Genomic DNA, 19,652 nt, shown 5'->3' with positions numbered 1-19,652 from the left:
GCTCCGTCTCCCCTCCGCCTGCACCGTCTCACCCCCTGCCTGCACCATCTCATCCCATGCCTGCACCATCTCATCCCCTGCCTGCACCATCTCTCCCTCTGTCTGCACCATCTCTCCCTCTGTCCACACCATTTCCACTCTGCCTGCACCATTTCCACTCTGCCTGCACCATCTCTCCCTCTGTCTGCACCATCTCTCCCTCTGTCCGCACCATCTCCCCTCTGCCTGCACCATCTGCCCTCTGCCTGCACCATCTCCCCTCTGCCTGCACCATCTCCCCTCTGCCTGCAACATCTGCCCTCTGCCTGCTCCGTCTCCCCTCTGCCTGCACCGTCTCACCACCTGCCTGCACCATCTCATCCCATGCCTGCACCATCTCATCTCCTGCCTGCACCATCTCTCCCTCTGGCTGCACCGTCTCCCTCTCAGCCTGCATCATCTCCTTCTCTGCTTGCACCATCCACCCCCTCCGCCTGCACCTCCTTCCCCTGCCTGCTGATCTTTTAACCCTTTCCTCGTCGCCTTCTCCCCCCCCCATGGTTTCTCCCACAGTTTTTGGCTCTTCTCAAAGTGACTGAAATAAACTCATGAAATGCGCTTTGATTTGTGCACGCAAATTTGCGCCTACCCCGCTCCTACCCCTCTTCGATGTGCTGAGTATCTGAGCCTTTTTTTAATACTTTTGTATGATTCAACTGAACCTCCATTGTCTAGGGCAGGCGTGGCAAACAGGGTGAGGCCTTTTTTCGTTCCTCCTGCCATCCTGCACACTCTGTGACCTACCTGCGTTTGGACCATCATAGCGCTGTCCAAAGAAATCAAAGGGTCTTTTCAGTGCTTCTCATATTAACATCTGCAATAATGCAGGACAAGCCTCGCAACATATATACACGGATGATTCAAAAGGTTCCAAAAATTAACTGCAAATGTGACTTTTTACGAAACTCTGAAAGTTCTTACCATTAGAGATTGGGCCAATCTTGACTTTGTGTTCACTGAATGTGGTGTTCCCCAAACGCCCACATGCACTCGGAACATGAACACGACCAAGATCGCATTTCCAAGCAAAAAGAATAGCGAGCAGAAGGTCAAGGGCGGAGCTCATTTTATACTCAAGCCCCTCCCGACAAAGCCGCTGCGCTCGCAGAACTGGGAAAAGGAAGATTCTGGCATCCGTCCATTTCCCTGCACTTTAAACAGCATGGGACAATACGGACGGTGTTACATGAACAGTAAATAAATAGCAAGGAGTTCATTTTGGTGTCAGCCCTCTGCTGGTGACACCCGGTGCGGCCCGCACCTCCCGCACCCCCCTTGTGACGCCACTGATCACAACCATCCCCAGAAGAGCTCTCTTGTCCAATGATCTAACCATTCATCCTTCCATCAAACCCCTGATATCCACCATTCCAAATGTACATTGTCATCTATTAATTATTTTATCCATCATGCAGTCTTTCACCATTCATTCTGTCCTTCCATCTGTGTGCCCATCCATATCCAAACCTTTTCAACTATTTGAAAACCTATCCATCGTCTATCTTTCCATCCATCCTTTCAGTCATCCATCCATTCACTCACTCATCCATCCAACCGTGTACCATTTCACCCAAGCATCCTTTCACTCATCCATTCACTCTTCCACCCACCCATCCATTCACTCATCCATCCAACCATATACCCTTTCACCCATCCAGCCTGTAAGACAATAAGAAATGTACATTTGTCAGGTGTCATACCTGATATGTATTGTTAGACAAATTAATTATCATAATGTTATTGATCTAGTGAAGATGGAAGGCTGATACAGCAGCATGAGATTAGGGTACCCAACACTTTTACACTCGTTCACTGAAAAACTATTGCATCATATTATGGTGAATATTGTGTTGAATATACCGAAGTGCACAAACATGTTTAAAAAAGCAGTCACAAAAGAAACATTTCCGGGGTGTGAGTGGTGCATGCTTCCTCACCTTTCCAGTAATTAAGCGGGTGGTTCTTGCCTTTTATGCACAGCCAGTTGCGGGGTGTTCGCCTTTGATTTGAGCAAGCAGGCTGGAGAGAAGGGACTAACATACCTCTTGGGAACTCGACTCACCGATTAACAGCCCTGCAAGAGCCTTCGCTGCTCAGATTTTTTTTTATTTTAGACAATACTGTGTGAAAAAACAGTCTTAAAATAATCGAACTTTTATTTGAAACACATTACACCCTCCGTTCATTTTCAAATGTTGCACATCGTGTTAGCTTTCAACATGTGCCAAAAGAAGAGAGAGAGAGACTCCTGACCCTGTGGCAAGCAGCATACTTCTGGTGAGATTTTTGGGAATGCCCTTGACCAGCTGTTAATGTTGCCGGCGGCGCTACCCGCAGGAAGCGGCTCACCACATGCTGTAACACCCCAAACTGGCCCATTGACATTCTGTATGTGGCAATCAGCCCCATACAAAGTGACAATGGGCGGGGTGGGGCTGCTCTTGCGCTTTAGCAGCCTGTGATTGCAGGAATGGGGGCGGGCAGGTGGAGAGACGGCGCTCTGTGCCAATGTTTTGAAGCATGTGCGATGCAGCAGAAGGTGGCATTTCTTTCAAGCTCCCCCACATCCTGCTCGGCGCCGCGGCACCCCTGGCTTCTCATCACGGCGCACCGGGGTGCCGCGGCGCACACTTTGGGAACCACAGCATTAGGGGATGACGGGCTAATAAAGCTGGCAGTGAGGTGCAATATTTAGAGAGTCTGTTTTCGTACATATCCGGCTGAGGCGGGCAGGCAGCAGGCGAGACCGGGGACGAAGGAAAGTCTGGAGCGGGACGGTGTTTTGATTGAGCAGGGTGGACGGCGTCCACCCTGGAAAACCCTGGAAAATAAGTGGGGGGATGCCGTCCACCCGCGTGGTACCCCGACTCGTGCCCTGCCCTAATCCACCAACATCATATTATGGTGGGCGGTGCCTGCAAGGCACTGCCACCATATTAAGGGCCAGAACCGCACGGGAGGCAATCATAACGATTGCCTGACTGTGGTAAAGCGGTGTACGGTCTTTGCATCCACCACTGTACCACCTGCTATTGTAATATGGTGGTGGGTAATTAAATGGTGGGCACGCAAAGATGTCGGGCGGTTCGCCACCGCCGGTTGGGCGATTGGGATCTACCCAACATTCTATGTGTCGTAGAATGGTGGTCTCAACCCTGGGGTATTGTGTGTTTTTTTCAGTTGTGTTCTCCGTTTGGTGAGAAGGAATAAAGCATTTGCACACATGCAAATATATAGTTGGTCTGGGTTTTTGGGTTACTTCACCCCATACTGGGCAACTGCCTGCTTTGCTATTGATGACAGCAGGATGTTAATAAAAAGGTGACTGCTGCACTGAGGTAGGGCAAAGTATAACACAGTTCCAGAGAACAGTGTCCAAGTGGTTATTGCTCCCTGAGGCCTTGTACTACAATTCAATAACAACCAGGGACACGTAATAGTGCCAGCCAAAAATGTTTTGTGATCGGGGCTTAGGTGTTTTTGAGAAATTTGGTAGTCAGGTGAGTGAGGTGTTAACCCTGCTCAAAGAACAGCCAGAATCACTGTCAGGGTGAACCACAAAAGTTACTAAATGAACCTGTGCTTAACCCTCTGGTAACTTGGAGCAAAAGCAGTCAGGCTTATGTAAGAGGCAATATGTAAAGTATTTATACAGTGCAGGAATTCTTATCCTTTAAGGCGGCACAGGATTCTTATGGAGTGGGACCCGGGCAGTTCTTAAAACATGCTGGTATAACAGCCAAAGCCCAGGATATATGGCACACATTACCGGCAGCCCTGTCCACGTCGCACACTTTTGGGGGAATTGTTGGAGCTGGGTCGAGGTCGCCACTTAGTCTCTCATTTCTGCAAAGACATGATGGCTGACTGCATGCCTGTTCTTACCTTCCTATGTCGGCCTGGGATAATGACCTGGGGAACCCACTGGAGAATGTACAGTGGAATAGGATATGCACGTTGGTCAAGACCATCTCCAACAATGGCAAATTTAAGTTTACCCACTTTCATAATCTACACCGCACATATATTACACTCTTAATCCTACACAAAAGTGACTCCAGTAAGGCCAGCACCTGTCCTAGATGTTCCGACCTGTTGCCTCCTTTTCATACTTGGTTTGGGATTGCCATGTGGTCCTTGCATTCTGGTCAACTGTGGTGATGTGAGTGGCTAATGTGATTTGGATGACGATGGCAAAGGGCCCTGTTAACTTGTCTGTTTGGTGACATTTCTTTTTTTTTTTTTGTAATCCTTTATTATGAAGAAAAGGAGTACAGTTACAGACCTACAACCAGGGAGGCTGGTCAGTAGCAATAAATACCAAAAGCACAATAATACACAGCTCATCAGCCGACAACCTGAGGGCCCGGCAGCGATAACGCACAATATTATAGAGAGCCTGTGGCGATAGGAGGATAAATAAAAGGTTTCACATTTTCTTTTTTATAAACAAACATAAAGAAAAACACAAAAAAGGTTCGAGGCGGGACCTATACATTATAGTGGCTGTCTCATGCGGTAGGGGGAGCCAATTGATCAGGGAGCAATTCTATGAAGGATGAGAGATATTGAGGAGGGAGGGGGGCCGAGAGCAAACTAATAAATCATACACAATAGGAATCAAATAACCTGAAAAGCACAGTCAAGGGGACAGGGAAACGTCGGAAGCTTCTATAAAAGGGGGAGTGCAGATCTCTCCTCGGTATGAATTCCATTGACCCCATATCCTTCCCCACTTCTTGGGCCTACCACGGGAGACATATACAATTTTTTCTCTGAACATGCACCAGTCCATATTTTCTTTCCAAGTTGAGACTAAAGGTGCCCTTTGAGACCCCCACAATTGGGCAATGTCCCTTTTTGCGATCATGTTGCCGAGGGAGGCCCATTGAGTCTGAACAACACTGCAATCATTCGGCTCCCAGATGTTCAACAAACAGCGTCTGGCCTCAGGCAATAACTCAACTCCCGTCACCTCTCCCATCACAGCATGCACTCAGTTCCAGAAAACCACAACCTCCGGACATTCCCATATAATGTGAAGGAAGGTAGCAAGCATACCACAACCACGCCTACACAGCTCATCCACAGAATAACCCATACACATCAGTCTTGGACCCGTGACATAGACACGGTGCAAAATCTTTAATTGCACCAGCCGGAGACGCGCCGGAATCGCGACCTCTTTGGGGGAGGATATCGCAGCCTGCCAGTCTTCATCGTCCAACTCCAATCCATCGCCGGTCCAAGCCCCACGAAGCTGTACAAGGAGGTCCGAGCGGTCATTAATGAGCTTTTTGTAGATGAGAGATATGGTGCTATCAGGGACGTACCCGTCAAGCACTCTATCTTTCAGGGGAGAGGACTCCGGAATAGTAGTCCCAGCCAGGAAGACCGACTCAAGCGCGTGGCGGACCTGGATATATCGGAAGTATTCCCTATCACTCAAGTTATATTCCTGTTTTAGTTCATCGAAAGTCTTGACTCTGTCCTTGACCCAGAGATCACCGACCTTACTGATGCCAATGAGGTCCCATCTATCGAATCCCTTCGTCGTCCATAGACTGCCCAGTCTCTCCACAGCATACAAGGGGGTTGCTCTAGTTAGCTTGGCCGTCCACCCCATGGCCGTAGTTGCACTACCCCATACTCCTACCGCCACCCCGGTGGGGCTCGTCAGATTCTTCCTGGCGACTCTGGAGTAGAGCGCCCTATTATAGTCGCCCCCGGGTAGCTGCCACCTATCCATCTCGAATGCGGGATTCGGAACAGGACCGTACATAGCATGGTTGACCGCACTCAATTGGGATGCCTAGTAATAGCGTTTGAAATCAGGCAACGCTATACCACCATTTTGCCAATGCTATGTGAGGTCGCCCGCCCCATACCAGATTCCTCTGGAGGCCCTCAATTTCACGGAAGTAACTGGCAGGCACCAGGTCAAGTGTATTTTGGATGGCATACAGGAATCGGGGGAGAGACAACATCTTAAAGAGGGCCACTCTCCCCAAAGGGGACAACGGCAAGCCACACCACGCCGCGACATCCGATCTAAGCCGGGCAAGCGGAGGCAGCAAATTTCGCTTGTAGCGTACTGTGGGGTCCAACGATATGTAGATCCCCAAGTACTTAAAGCCGAGGCACGAGACCGGTATCGGGCAGATGTGGGGCAGAGAAGGCAATTCTCCTGTAAGAGGGTAGATACAGGACTTGGCCCAATTGATGGCCAAGCCAGAATTCTTCCCAAAGGAACTCAAAACATCTAACAAGACTCCCAATGACTTATGAGGAGAGGTGAGGTACAACAATATATCGTCCGCGTACAACGATATACGATCCTCGAAGTCAGGGGACCATCGAATGCCCTTGAGCGAGGGTTCCCATCGGAGCCACACAGCAAGGGGTTCAAGGGCAAGCGCAAAGAGCAGTGGCGACAAATGACATCCCTGCCACGTGCCGCGTCCGAGAACAAAGGGTTCTGAGGCCCTGCCATTGACCACCACCTGAGCCAGCGGTTGCTCATTTAGAAGCCTGACCCACCCGATGAAGTTAGGGCCAAAGCCAAATTTAGCAAGGGCCGCCCACAAATATGGCCATTCCACCGTGTCGAAGGCCATCGAGGCATCAAGTGAAACCAAGATGGCCGGCTCACCAAGAGACCCCGCCCTTGCTAAGACGCCGTGAAGATTAAGCGCGGTGTTTCGATGGGGAAGAAATCCAGATTGGTCCGGGTGTATCAAGTCGCTAACCACCGTTATCAGCCGATTCGCCAAAAGCTTTGCTAGGATCTTGTTTGGTGACATTTGATGACGAAAGGGCCGGAAGATGGAATTTAAAGTATTTCACCTATTAGTACTTCTGGCCAAATAAAGGGTTTCCATTACTTGGATGGCTCAGACATCTCCCAATGTAGACAAGTGTGGGTAGATGAGAAGATAAAGCAGTGGATAACCTGGGATTATGGGCAGACCACCTGGCCAAATTTATGGACCCAGGCAGCTTCCAAGTGCCTCCTTCAGCTATTGCTGATGAACCCATAGACAATGATACTTGAAGTCTTACCACCTGTAGGTGGAGTGGTTTTTCATTTATGTGTGATAATCCTGTATCGTTTCAACTTATGAACTGTAGACTACTCCTTTTTGTCCAATGATCAAAGATGGCTTTTTGCAATTTGTACTTGTTACCCTTGAACTAATAAAATCAATAAATGATGTATTTTTAAAAAAGTATTATGTACTTTTAGAATCAATCATTTTTATTATGTGGCATAAAATTGAAGACACAGTTCAACTGCCTACATCCACCGGCCGGCAGAGCGTAGTGACATGGCCAGCACACAGCGTACAGATCTACAACCCGGAGGGCGACCCCGTGTGGAGAAGTTTCAGACCATAGCTTTCATTGCAGGCAACTGCAAAGATACCACTTAAAAAAGAAAAAGAGAACAAGGAAACTGACGAACACCCACACCCTCCACCCCCCAAACCCCCCATCCCACCCCCTCCGTATCAGTCTCCACATTCCTATCCTACTCTCCCATGACCGTTCGTCCTCTCACACATTCCTTCAGGCCATGGGTGTGGCCCCTATAGGCTCCAGCGGTATGAGCCGTAGAATTTGCTGATATTTTGGAAATGTGATCTCTCTCATTTCCTTGGAAAGGAGCCGTTGAAATGGACCCCACAACTTCACAAAGTCTGCCCCCTCCCCATCCATGTTAAGTGAGAGGTGTTCCATTGAGAGGATATGCCAAAGTCTCCGAATCCAATCGCGAGCATCGGGTACAGCCAGAGAGGCCCACTCCGCTAAAAGGACCTGGCGTGCCACGAGCAAATCTGTTTACCTCTCAGGAATCGCAGTGGAAAGTATTTGGAATGGGGGAGTCCTAACAGTGTGTGCTCAGGGGACCAGGGCAGTGTAGTTTGGAATGCATCATCAATATCATCAAGAACTTCAGCCCAATATTGCTTCAATTTCGGGCACCACCACCACAAATGCACCAGAGTGCCACACCCCCGCCAGCAGATGCCTGACTTTGTACCATCCCAGGATTTGATGCGCGCTGCCGTATAGTACCAATGAGCGACTACCTTATAGGCATATTCCGCCCCCGCAGTATTAGAGGCCGTGTGATGAGCATGATAGAAAATATGTTCCCATTCTTTGGGCGTCAAAGGCCGACCCAGTTCAGTCTCCCGGCGAACCTGCGCCTTCAAACGCTGCTTCGCGGGGCGTTTAAGAATCATCGCGTACAGTTCGGATATGAGCTTACGGTCATCTTTTTTGCAAATCAGCCATTTTTCGAAAGCGGTTGAGGGGCAGGACATCAGGGCAAAATTGCCGGGCTGTGTTACCCAATGCGCTAGTTGCGAATATTGGAAGGCATCTGACTCCAGTAAGTTAAAATATTCCATGCACAGTTGGGGGACGGGGATCAAGCCATCCAGATCAAAGAGGGAACCCACTCTCTTACAACCTTCCTCTCTCCAGCGATGGAAGATGGGGGATGCACATCCCGGTGGAAACTCGGGATTATCCACGATAGGGGTAATAGGGGAGGGAAACGTGGTTCAAACCCTGTGTAACGCTAATTGGTCCCATGCCTTGAGAGTCGGCGAGGTTACAGGCGACGAGTAGAGACCCCATGCCCCCTGCACAGTTCCCGCCAAATATTGCAGCCAGCCACTGTCTGATCCATAAAGTTCCAGTGCTTGCTGGACAAGGGCCTATTCCAATCGAAGGCAGGTCGCTTGATAATAAGCACTCAATAGGGGGAAGCCCAACCCTCCCACCGCCTTCAGCGCCGTAATAAGCGTAAGCACGAGCCTCAGCCTTTTGTTGCTCCACAAGAATTTATTAAGGAGCCCTTGCAGCTTCCGGAGGACACCCGGCAGAGGACTCAGCGGGAGCATCTGGAACAGATGGAGGATGTGTGGCAGCACATTCATCTTCACCGCCGCCAACCTCCCATACCAGGCCAAGTTGAGGCGAGACCAATCGGAGAGTGCTTTTGTAGTTTAGTCCACTAATAGTCTATAATTGAGGGAGACCGTTTTTGCAATAGAGGGAGTCAACCGAATACCGGGGTATGTAATCTCGGAGTGTACCCACTGAAAGGCAAATCTTGCTGGAGGTCCCGGACCTCGGCTTCAGGAATTGAAATATTCAGAATTCGCAATTTTGAAAAATTCACCTTAAACCCTGCCACCCTCCCAAATTCAAGAAGTTCTGACGCTAGGTAACGTAAAGTGGAGTGGAGTTTAGTCAGCGAGAGAATAACGTCGTCCGCATAAAGACTGATTTTGTGGGTGTCAGCTCCAAATTTAATTCCCTTTATATCTGGGTTGGAACCGAATGCGTTGGGCCAAAGGCTCCATGTAGAGCGCAAAGAATAACGGAGACAAGGGTCACCCTTGCCGCGTCCCTCTGGAAATGGGGAAAAGGGAAGATCTACACCCGTTAACCCTTACCGCCGCCTTAGGAGCCGCATAGAGACATTGTACCCAGCGAACAAAGTTATCCCCAACACCATAGGCCCGCAAGACATTGAATAGATAGTCCCAGTCTACCCAGTCAAGGCCTTTTTCTGCATCAATGGAGAGTAGAAAGGCCTGAGCGCGAGAACGGTATACGAGCTTTAATTGCGCTATCGCTGAAATGACCTCTATGCGTATGGCAGTGTCCAAAGCGTCTACGGATGCCTGAACCAGCGGCTTAATATTACAGGAGTCAAGGTACTCTATCGTCCCTCCCGAGTTCAACTTCTCCCCACTATACAGACACTGATAGAAGTGGCAGAAAGAATCTACGATAAGGGCATCCGTAGAGTGCTCAACCGCCTGCGAATCCCATATAGACTGGACAAATGCGAGCTGCGCCCATGCCCGCAGTCTATGGGCCAACATCCGTCCCCCCTTGTCCCCACTAAGATAGAATTTATGCCGTAAACACAAGAGGGCATGTTCCGCTCTGTCTAAGTCTAAGTGCTTTAGCATGCGCCGCTTTGTTTCCAGCTCCCTCAAAACTCGCGGGCCCCCGTCCGCTTGTGCACTGCCTCCAACGCTCCCACCTCCCTGTATAATTTTGCGTGCTTAGCTCTGCGCAGTCGCGCAAACGATGCCGCCACCACAATGAACTCTCCAATCACCACTAATTTCAGGGCTTCCCACACCGCTGCCAAGGGTGTATCCTCCTGGTCATTTTCTGCAAGATAATTAGTGATCGCATCCCGTATCCGGGACACAACCGATTCCGAATGGAGCAGGGAATCCCAGAGACGCCAGCCAGGGGACGGCGGGCGTCCACCGCAGAAGGTCAGCTGCACCGAGATAAGGGCATGGTCTGAGAGGGAGCGCAGGGTAATCTGAGCCTCAGATAAGTAGGGCATGAGAGGGGTCGTAGCTAAAAAGTGGTAAAGTCAGGCATAGGTTTTGTGCGCTGCAGAGTAGTAGGTGTAGTCGCGCTCAGTAGGGTGTTGGATATGCCACACATCATGCAATCTACCATCAGTCAGCCACAGCCTACCCCCTGCGACAACGCACCTGACTGATGCGATCGCTGTTCAGACACGTCCATCTCAGAATCCATCACCACATTTGGGTCTCCACCCACCAGGATCGAGGCGTCCGGAGATGCCAGAACCTCGGAAAGGGCCACCCGCAGGAAGGATTCTTGTCGCTCGTTCAGGGTATGTAATGATCATAAGGTAAGCTGCGCATCTCCACACTGGACCCTAACTGCCAGCAATCTACCCTTAATATTAGCCACTTGGGTAAGCACTTTACAATGTGCACGCGCACTAAAAAGGATTGCCACTCCATGCATCTTAGCCGGACCTGAGGACCAAAATTGCAAGGGTAGGCGCTTGTCCCTCATCCGCTTAGTATCTTTAGAAAGAAGATGAGTCTCCTGCAGCAGACACACATCGCCCCCCACATTCTCCAGTCCTGTCCGAGGACAACAGTCTGTCAAGAACATCAAACGAGAAGGAGAACAAGGCACCATTCAGGGAACGTACCACACCTGATACAGGGCAACTCCACGATACAAGGGTTGGGGGATAGTACCACTTTTCAACAGAACATTTCCCACCTCCTGCGCCAAGAAACAGCCCACCTGATGCCATTTGAATTTTGCTCATGGGACGTCATTATTGTCAGTCACCTTCGCCACGGAGAGAAGAGCTGCGTCTCTTCCCATCAGGCTGGCGGACAAATCCAGTCTCAACTGTTGGGGAGATCTGCCGACCCTCTGCCAGTCAGTAGAGTGTCTGCGCTGCCTCTGGGGGGACGCCCCGGGCCCCGGCTGAGGGGAGGGCCATTCCAATCCCAGGACATCATATGCGATGGACAGAAAACGGATCTGGTGGAGCTTGCTCTGGTATTTAAAGATAAGACGATAGGGGTGGCCCCATGAGTAGGGGATACCCTTCTCTCATAGATGGTTGGTAAAGGGCTTGAATTCTCTGCGCTTGGCAAGGGTGGAGGCCGCTAGTTCCTAGAAGAGTGCAGGATGATGACCCCGGAGTTGCACAGGGTGCAGGTCGCGGGCTTTGCGAAGGATACGTTCCTTAAGCTGGAAATCATACACACACACCAAAATGTCAGGTGGGGGAGACTTAGTGCCCCTTGGTAAGCCGACGCGATGTACCCTGTCCAACTGTATGTCCAATCCCTCTTCTTCCTCCAGGATTTGCCTGAAAAGTTTGCAGATATAGTCACGAAGGTCGGCTCCCTCACCCCTCCACGGCACTGCTCGAATCCTAATGTTATTATGCCGGGACCGATTCTCTAAGTCTTCGGCGTGGGCTTGGAGGTCTAGGTTGTGCTCCGTGAGACAAATGACATCCTGCTGAAGTTGATGCAGATCATCCTCCCGACCCAGGTCGTGCTCCTCCAATGTTGCCACCCGCTCGCCAATGGCACCCACATCAAGCCGTACTTCTCGTAGGTCGGAGGAGAGCAGTAAACGGATCTCCAAGATGTCTTCTTTATTAGCTGAGAACAACTCTAGCATGAAGGCTTTGGTCGTCGGTACCTCTTTGTCCTCCGATGGCGACGATTTGGCGTCTGTGTAAGAAGTGGACTGACTCACCGTTTTCTGCACTAGATCTTTCAGAGGCTTGTCCTTCCGGGTCCTGGAAGAAGACATGTTGGAGAAGGCGCAGATCTATCCTCCAAGGAGCACAGCTCAGACACACGCGGTGTCTGTACGCCGAAGAACTCTAGGAATGCCCGCGTCTGAAAGGGCTAAAGCCCAAGGCAAGGACCGCGCAGTAAAACACCAGAGCTCAAGAGTGGCTGGCCCACGTGAATAGTGAGATGCAAATGAGTCCGGGCTGGACGTATGCTGTAAGGCAAAGAGTCAGGACATGGGAGGCACCCCCGCTCCCCTCTCCCCCTAGACTCTCCCCCTCAAGGCCCCGCCACGTGCTCGGCCCCAGTAGCTTCCGTCGGGAGGGGCAGCACTGACAGAACCCAGGCAATCAGGGTCCCAGTCGGACAGGAGGCCAGAGCAGCACCCTCTTGCAACTCCTCAGGCAACAAAATGCACAAATCAGGCCCGACCCCCCAGATCATCTATGCACAGGTCATGAATGGGCCCCTGCCCCCAGCAGAACAAGTCTCTTATGCCCCAGGTCCACCAGCAAGGGCCAAAAAAAACCTGCCGCGAGGGTCTCTTCCAGTGTAGGCCCGCTCTTAGTCACCGCTGTACGGGAGGGGCAGAGGCCGCCACAAACCACGGTCACAGCCACAGCCTAATGAAGCGCCAGCTCCAGCCACCCGCTCCCGCAGCACACCACCTCTTCTCACTCCGCAAATGTGTGGCCCGCTCTACATCTCCGGGGGGAGGGACAGGAATTCACTAGTCGGCCAGGCGTCGTCCAGGCCAGCACACAGGAGCGAACGCCACCCAAAGCAGCCAAGGCAGGAATCACAACTCTGGGCCAGTATAGAGGGGCTCTTCCCGCCGATGCACGGGCCGACAGCAGACCCAGCCCCACTCGCAATGCAGCCTCCAGGGCCCCAGCAAAGTTCAGCAAGCCTTACCTAGTGGGCACACAGTGGGCGGTAGGGCATCCACACCCGCCACGCTGCACAGTCACACTGTCAGTGGCCCTCGGCCCAGTCCCTCAGCCACCGGCCATCCGGTCAAATCTGCAGGACTCGGGGATCGCAGCAGGCGTCCGGACGCCGACCCAACACGCTCAGCACGGGGTCCCTATCTCCCCCGCAGCACCGGAGCATGCCATCCGTCGATGTACAGACCGAGTCCCGCAACCCAAGGTCCGCTGCCCCCTCTCACCTTGGCGTATTGTGCTGAGGCTTTCCTTTCGTCTCCGCAACGCCGGTCCACATCCGTACCCGGCCGCTCCACACAGCTATGGGCACAGACAAGCCACCGCTAGCCAGGGAGGCCCGCCCGCACCACTCTAGTTGGAAGGGGGATATCAGCGGCACATACAGCCAGGCCGCAGTCGCCCTCAGCTTCAGCAGGCATGGATCACTCACCCACGCGGGCCTCACAAGATGGCGGCCAGGGGGCAGACCCTCAATCTCCACGGTCCAGGCCGCTCCGCCAGTCGGGTCCACAGCTGGCACACCCCTCCACTGGTCCTGTGAAGCTGCTGATTCTCCACAACCCAAGCAGAAGTGTCGCAGCGCTAGGTACCCCGCCGTCAGCGTCTCACCAACCGGCTCGCCAGGCCGCAGCAAGGCCGGTAAGGGCGGCTCAAGTCAGCACCGGCCACCGCCTTCGATTGCCAAAATACCCCCTACACTGGGACCGGAGGGGCAACGGAAGCATCCACGCTCGCTGTCCAGCACGGATGGGCAACAGGAGGGCAGATATACAACGTTAATTACGGCCAGCGTTGGAGGGACAGAGAAACACGTCCTACTCCGCCGCCATCTTGGCCACGCCCCGTATGATGTATTTTTAAAAAAGTATTTATGCAGCACACAAACAAAATCCATTACTTGACAACAAAATGGGACAAATACAATTAGTAGAACCAGAGTTATTAATTTAGTTTAAGGTTAAAACTAGCACCAACAAGATCAAAGTACTTATCGCACACATCTAGTTACAAAGGACCAGGTCAAAGTCAACTATATGGCTGACTGGGATGGAGCACGAGTCAGATACAAGAAGTGGATTGGGCCCTGTTGGCGCTTACCTTCGGACATAGAAAAAAATGTACACAAAAATGTTTTGAGAAGGTAAAAGTTCAGTGGGGCAAGGCTGCAGGCTAATTCCGAAGTAGAGGTGTCGTCGTCAGGAAGCCGCTGGGCGAACTCATGGTACAGATTTCCACATTCGGACTTAGGGCCTTATTTAGATCTTGGCGGATGGGTTACTCCTTCACAATGGTGATGCATATCAAAGCTGCCAAAATATAAATCCCATTTTATCCTATGTGATTTACATTTTTGCGGAGGGGATATCTGTCACTGTTGTGAAAGAGTAAAAAGTCCTCTGAGATCAAAATCAACCCTGTAGTCTCTTTTTTGGAAGTCAATAACCTCCAGCGGGATGAGGCTAAGTCCCAAGTTTTGGATTGTGGCTATCTGAGCACCTTTACCACTACTTCCAAGGATCGAGGCCTGGAGAGGCACCATTTGGAGAGCTCTGGCTGGCACAGGCTGGGTCCAGGCACAGGTTCGAGATATTTGGTGCCTTTTCTGCCGCTGAGGATCAGACGAGGAGGCCGGTCAACTAGCCCTTGCAGTCACTCTGGTAGTCCTGGTTTAAAACAGTGGAACAAGGCTCAAGCAGACTTCATACAGGAGAACAGCCCTTCCAGGTGCAGCAAAGCAGTCTATTGAATACACAGCAGGCAGTCCTCTGACAGTCTTTCTGTAGGTCCAAAAAGTGAACTGAAGGTTGGGTCTCGGGGTCTTATTTTTTATGCCTGGTGCCTTCTTTAAAGTAGGAGACATTTCTAGAGAAGTCCCTTTGAAGTGCTTGGAGTTGACTGCCTTCCCTGCCATGACTCCAGCCTGGCTGCCTGATCCATTAAGTGGTGCAAAGTAGTTTGTGTGGAATCAGGGCACAGCCTATTGATTTGCAAATGAGGCTGTGTCCAGGTCCCCACCGCCCAATTGTGTCAGTGATGGCCCATCAAGGCACACCATACCATCTATTGTGTGATTGTGAGGAATAAACAAAGGCCAGCAGCCAACTATGCCCAGTGATGTGACTCAGGAACAGACTGCAGTCTCAAAATAGCTAAGGCAGAAAAATGCCAACTTTCTAAAAGTGCCCTTTTCTAAATTGTAACTTAAAATCCAACTTTACCATTAAAGTTGATTTTAAATTACAGTTTCTTAGACACCAAACATGAAATGTTTACCTGGTCACGATCAAAGGTTTGTCCTTATAAAATTTAATATGGCAGCCCAATGTTATCCCAGGGTAGAGGTAGGCCTCACAGTACTGAAAAACAAATGTAGGAGTTTTTCGCTACCAGGACACGTAAAATTGAAAACTACATGTTCAATCTTTTAATTACAATGCACCTTGCCCTTTGGGCTACCTGGGGCATACCTTAGGGGTGGCTTATATGCAATAAAAGGGGAGCTTAAGGCTTGGTAATGGGATTATTTTGCCAAGTCAAATTGAACGTTTACCACTGCATGCAGGCTACAATGGCAGTCTTGAGACATGTGCAATAATTTCTTATTTTTTGTAACTTGCAAGGGTTTTTTAAATCATGCAATAAAGATATACCAGTGAGACATGTTTAAGGGGCTACATTAGTGGGTGGCACAGTAAGTGCTGCAAGCCCACTAGTAGCTTTTAATTTACAGGCCCTGGGTATACGTGAGAAGTGAGAAGGCAAAAAGTTTGGGGGAAGACCACCCAACAGCTGGACAGGTCTAACAGTGTTCTTACAGAGGCCATCGTCCAGCGTGGCCCATGTAAAAAAGCCCAATCTGGAAACCCGTCATTTTAATCGAATGCCTGTTTTTCTGTCGTTCATGAAAACGTGAGGAGCTTCGGACATTTTATACTAAAGTCGCAAGCAGTTCCATGTTAAATTTTTATGTTTTTGTGGGAAAAGGAAATGGCAGCGATGCGTTTTCCTCTCTCTGGTACAGTTGCCGGTGTTACAGGGGCCATTGTATTCATCTCACAGCCCCGCAGGGCAGTGCGGAGCTGTCATTCAACTCTCTTTTTTCCTGTCAGAGTGCGCCATGATCTATGTGAGACTCCATTCACTGCCCGTAAATCAAGCATTCCGAGGAGCTCCCGCAGCAGCTACACGGGGTACATACTTATTAGTCATATAAATCAAGCATTTCTGCACCAGAATAGTGATGAATTCTAGGTCAAGACTACAAAGAAAGGGTTTTTTCCCCCATGTAACTGTCACTGCCGCTAATTCTAAAGCAAGTGTCTGCCACAAATTTCAAAACAGAGCCAAGTCAATGGAAAAGAAAATAGTTTGTTACAGGAACCGAGCTCCCTTGCAGCTGCGTTTCTAGAACAGCACATTTCAAGTGCATGAATGCATTATCTCACTAAACACAAAAACACAGAGATCTCGAATTTCAAAAAAGTCGAAAAAATCTGCAGTTTCTGTTTGTGACAATTCGAAGACTTTCGACTTTCACCAAATGTAACCATCCCAGAGCGTACACCAAAAGGAAACATTAGATCTGATTGCCTTAAGCTTATGTATACGGATTTCCCTATTGTATGAAAAACGAGGGAACCGCTGAGGGTCACAGCGCCAGTTTACATGTCAAATACATTTCCACGTGTAGACCCGCGTTCTCCACACCCCCTGTAAAAATTGTTGATTGCCTTTCTCATCACTTAAATCACCAATTTTCCTTGTGTATTTAGGTGTAAGTTAAGATATCCCAATAAATGTGGTAAAGGCATTGCAGATGTTTGTGAAACCACTCAAGTTACTTGTTGTTAGTGCCTGCGTCAGTCTTACGCCTGCGATGAAGCAGGCGTAAGATTTTAACGCATTAGCCGCCAAGAAATGGCGCAGTGAAATCTTATAGATTTCACTGCATCATTTCCATGACCCTTTCTTGCGTCAAAACGCCCCCCTTGCATACATTATACCTGGCTCAGGTATAATGTGGCGCAGGGGTTTACAAAATGACGCATCTACCTAGATGGCGCACCACGGTGCATTTTTACGCCACTGGTGCGTCACAAAAAGTGACGCACCGGCGGCTAAAAGTGACACACTGCCTCATAAATGAGACCCTTACAGCGTTGTACATGCTTACAAATTTTCATTTCCATCTCTCCTCTATATCTACGTATCTTGACTGAAGACAAACTACTAATCTCAGTGCCATTTTATAGGTTTTTGGAGCCCCGGGCAAGATCTTTTTTTATGAAACCTGTTCAGAAGAACTTTAAATTTATTTCCTATTTTCAACAACTTCAAGCCCTTATTATGCCATAACGAAAACTCACACTGCCTGGCCTCTGCCAGTGAAATACTACAGAAAGCATGGATAAGCACTGATCTTGCACTTGGATCTATTTTTTTTTTTGGGGGGGGGGGCAGCATTACAACATAGGCTGAGCCATTTGTGTCACTTCCCCGCAAGCGTAACCAGGCTTCCCTGAACCATGCATCTGACTTAACCACACATAGGCGTATCAAGGCTGATAGCGCTCTAATGTCTGGATGGGCAGGGAGAGGAAGAGAAACAGTGGAACAGGAAGTTCTGGGAGCGGACAGGTAAGTGGGGCTGGGTTGGGTTGGGGGGTAGTTTTTAGGGGTGTGGGTCAAGTTTTAGGACTCAGGGTGGGATGTGGTGGTGTGGGTAAGGGTAGTTCTTGGAAGGGGACATGGTGTTAGTACTCAGGGCGGGGAGGTTTGTGGTAGGTTTAAGGGCCGAGGAGAGTTTTGGGGTAGTTTTAAGGGCTAGGGCCAGGTTTGGGAGAGGGTAGTTTTTAGGGATGGGGTCGGTTTTAGGGTTCAAGGTGGGGGTGTGGGGGCAGTGATCTTAAAAGGGGGCAGGATTTTAGGCTCAGTGTAAGGGGAGGGAATTTGTGTAGTTTTACTTACTGGCGCTGATTTGGGCGGAGTTTTTAGGGACGTAGGTCGGAATTTTGGGACAGGCCGGGCTGGTCATGGTAGTTTTTTTTAAAGGCTGGCAGGGTGTTAGGCCTCAGAGTGGGGGCAGGGAATGGATGGGGTTGGTTTTAAGGGCAGCGCAGGGTACATTTTAGGGCTCAAGGCAGGGGGCTGGGGTCAGGGATGTTTTATTGGTAGGGGCAGGGATTTAGGCCTCAGGGCGAGGGGAGGGGGAAGGGTAGTTTTAAGGGTGAGGTAGGGTTTAGGCCTCAGGGAGGGGGGCGAGGAAGGGGGATAGGATTCTAGGGCTTAAGGCAGGGACAGGGGGTCTGGGTAGTGGTGACCTTTACCATGCATATCTCTTTACCAATCATGCCTTTATAACAAAATTATGTGGTAAAGGTATGCATGATAAAGGTGTGCATGGTAAAGGAATTCATGATTAAGACGCATTTGTGCGTTGTAGAGGCACAGGTGGTTGCAGCAAAGAAATAAGTGAGGTGAGGAGAGACATGAGTTAAAAAAAGAAATGTGAAGTAGCCAGAAAGAAGAGAAAGAAGGTAATGGAGAAATAGATGAAGGTGTATGTAATTAAAGAGTGGTATAGCGATAGGTAAGACTTTAAAGTGAGGTAGAGAGTTAGAGAGAGCTAGCAAGTGATAGAAGGATATATAGACAGAAGTGAGTACAGAGAGGAGTGAGGTAGAGACGTGAGTTAGAGCGCGAAGCAGAGAAAAGTGGAGGGAGACAGGGAGAGATGTGAGGATATCAGAGAAGTTTAGAGAGATGCATTGCAGAAAGAGTGTGGTGAGGTAGAGAGAGGGACAGAATTAGAAGCAATGTATACAACGACATGACTGGTGAAGAGATTGGTGTGGCAGAGAGAAAGGTTGATCGAGAGGGTGAAGAGTAGAAAGTGAGATATGGTATAGAAAGAATAGAGATAAAGGGCGAAATTTACAAGAAAGTGCCACAGCACTGCAAGCCTTTTGGCTACACCAAGCTGCAGCACTTTCAAAGCACAGGGATGCGTCATATCTACAAGGATATGATGTATCCCTTTGCTCTCCACTGCACTGGCGCACAATTTGGTGTCATGCTCCGACAACCTTGCACTACGTCATGGAGAAGATTGTTTATGTGCAGGAAGGTGTCCCTTCCTGCACATAAACAATCTGAAATGGCGTTTTTCAACTCCTATGTGTGCTGCTTTAGCACACATAAAACTTGCAAAACACCATTTATGTGCAGGAAGGGAAACCTTCCTGTACATAAACAATCACCAAAGGTGATTTCCTCATTCTAAGTGTGCTGCAGAATGCAGCACGCATAGAAAGGGGAAACAAACAAGGAGAAATTAATACATTCTCCTCATTGCGCCTCCCTACGCCTCCCCTGGGGATGCGTAGCTTCTGACGCATTTCCAGGTTTACTGTTTCTCGTAAATCTAGAAATGTGCCAGGTTCCATGGGTGTTGCCTGGAAACACCTACAGCAACACCCATGGGGTGTCCCTTTCACACAAAGTGCTGCGTGTAATGGGGCTGTATTTA

The sequence above is a fragment of the Lissotriton vulgaris genome, chromosome 4_1, assembly GCF_964263255.1.
Source record: "Lissotriton vulgaris chromosome 4_1, aLisVul1.2, whole genome shotgun sequence".
NCBI lineage: Eukaryota > Metazoa > Chordata > Amphibia > Caudata > Salamandridae > Lissotriton > Lissotriton vulgaris.
This window is presented reverse-complemented; position numbering follows the sequence as displayed.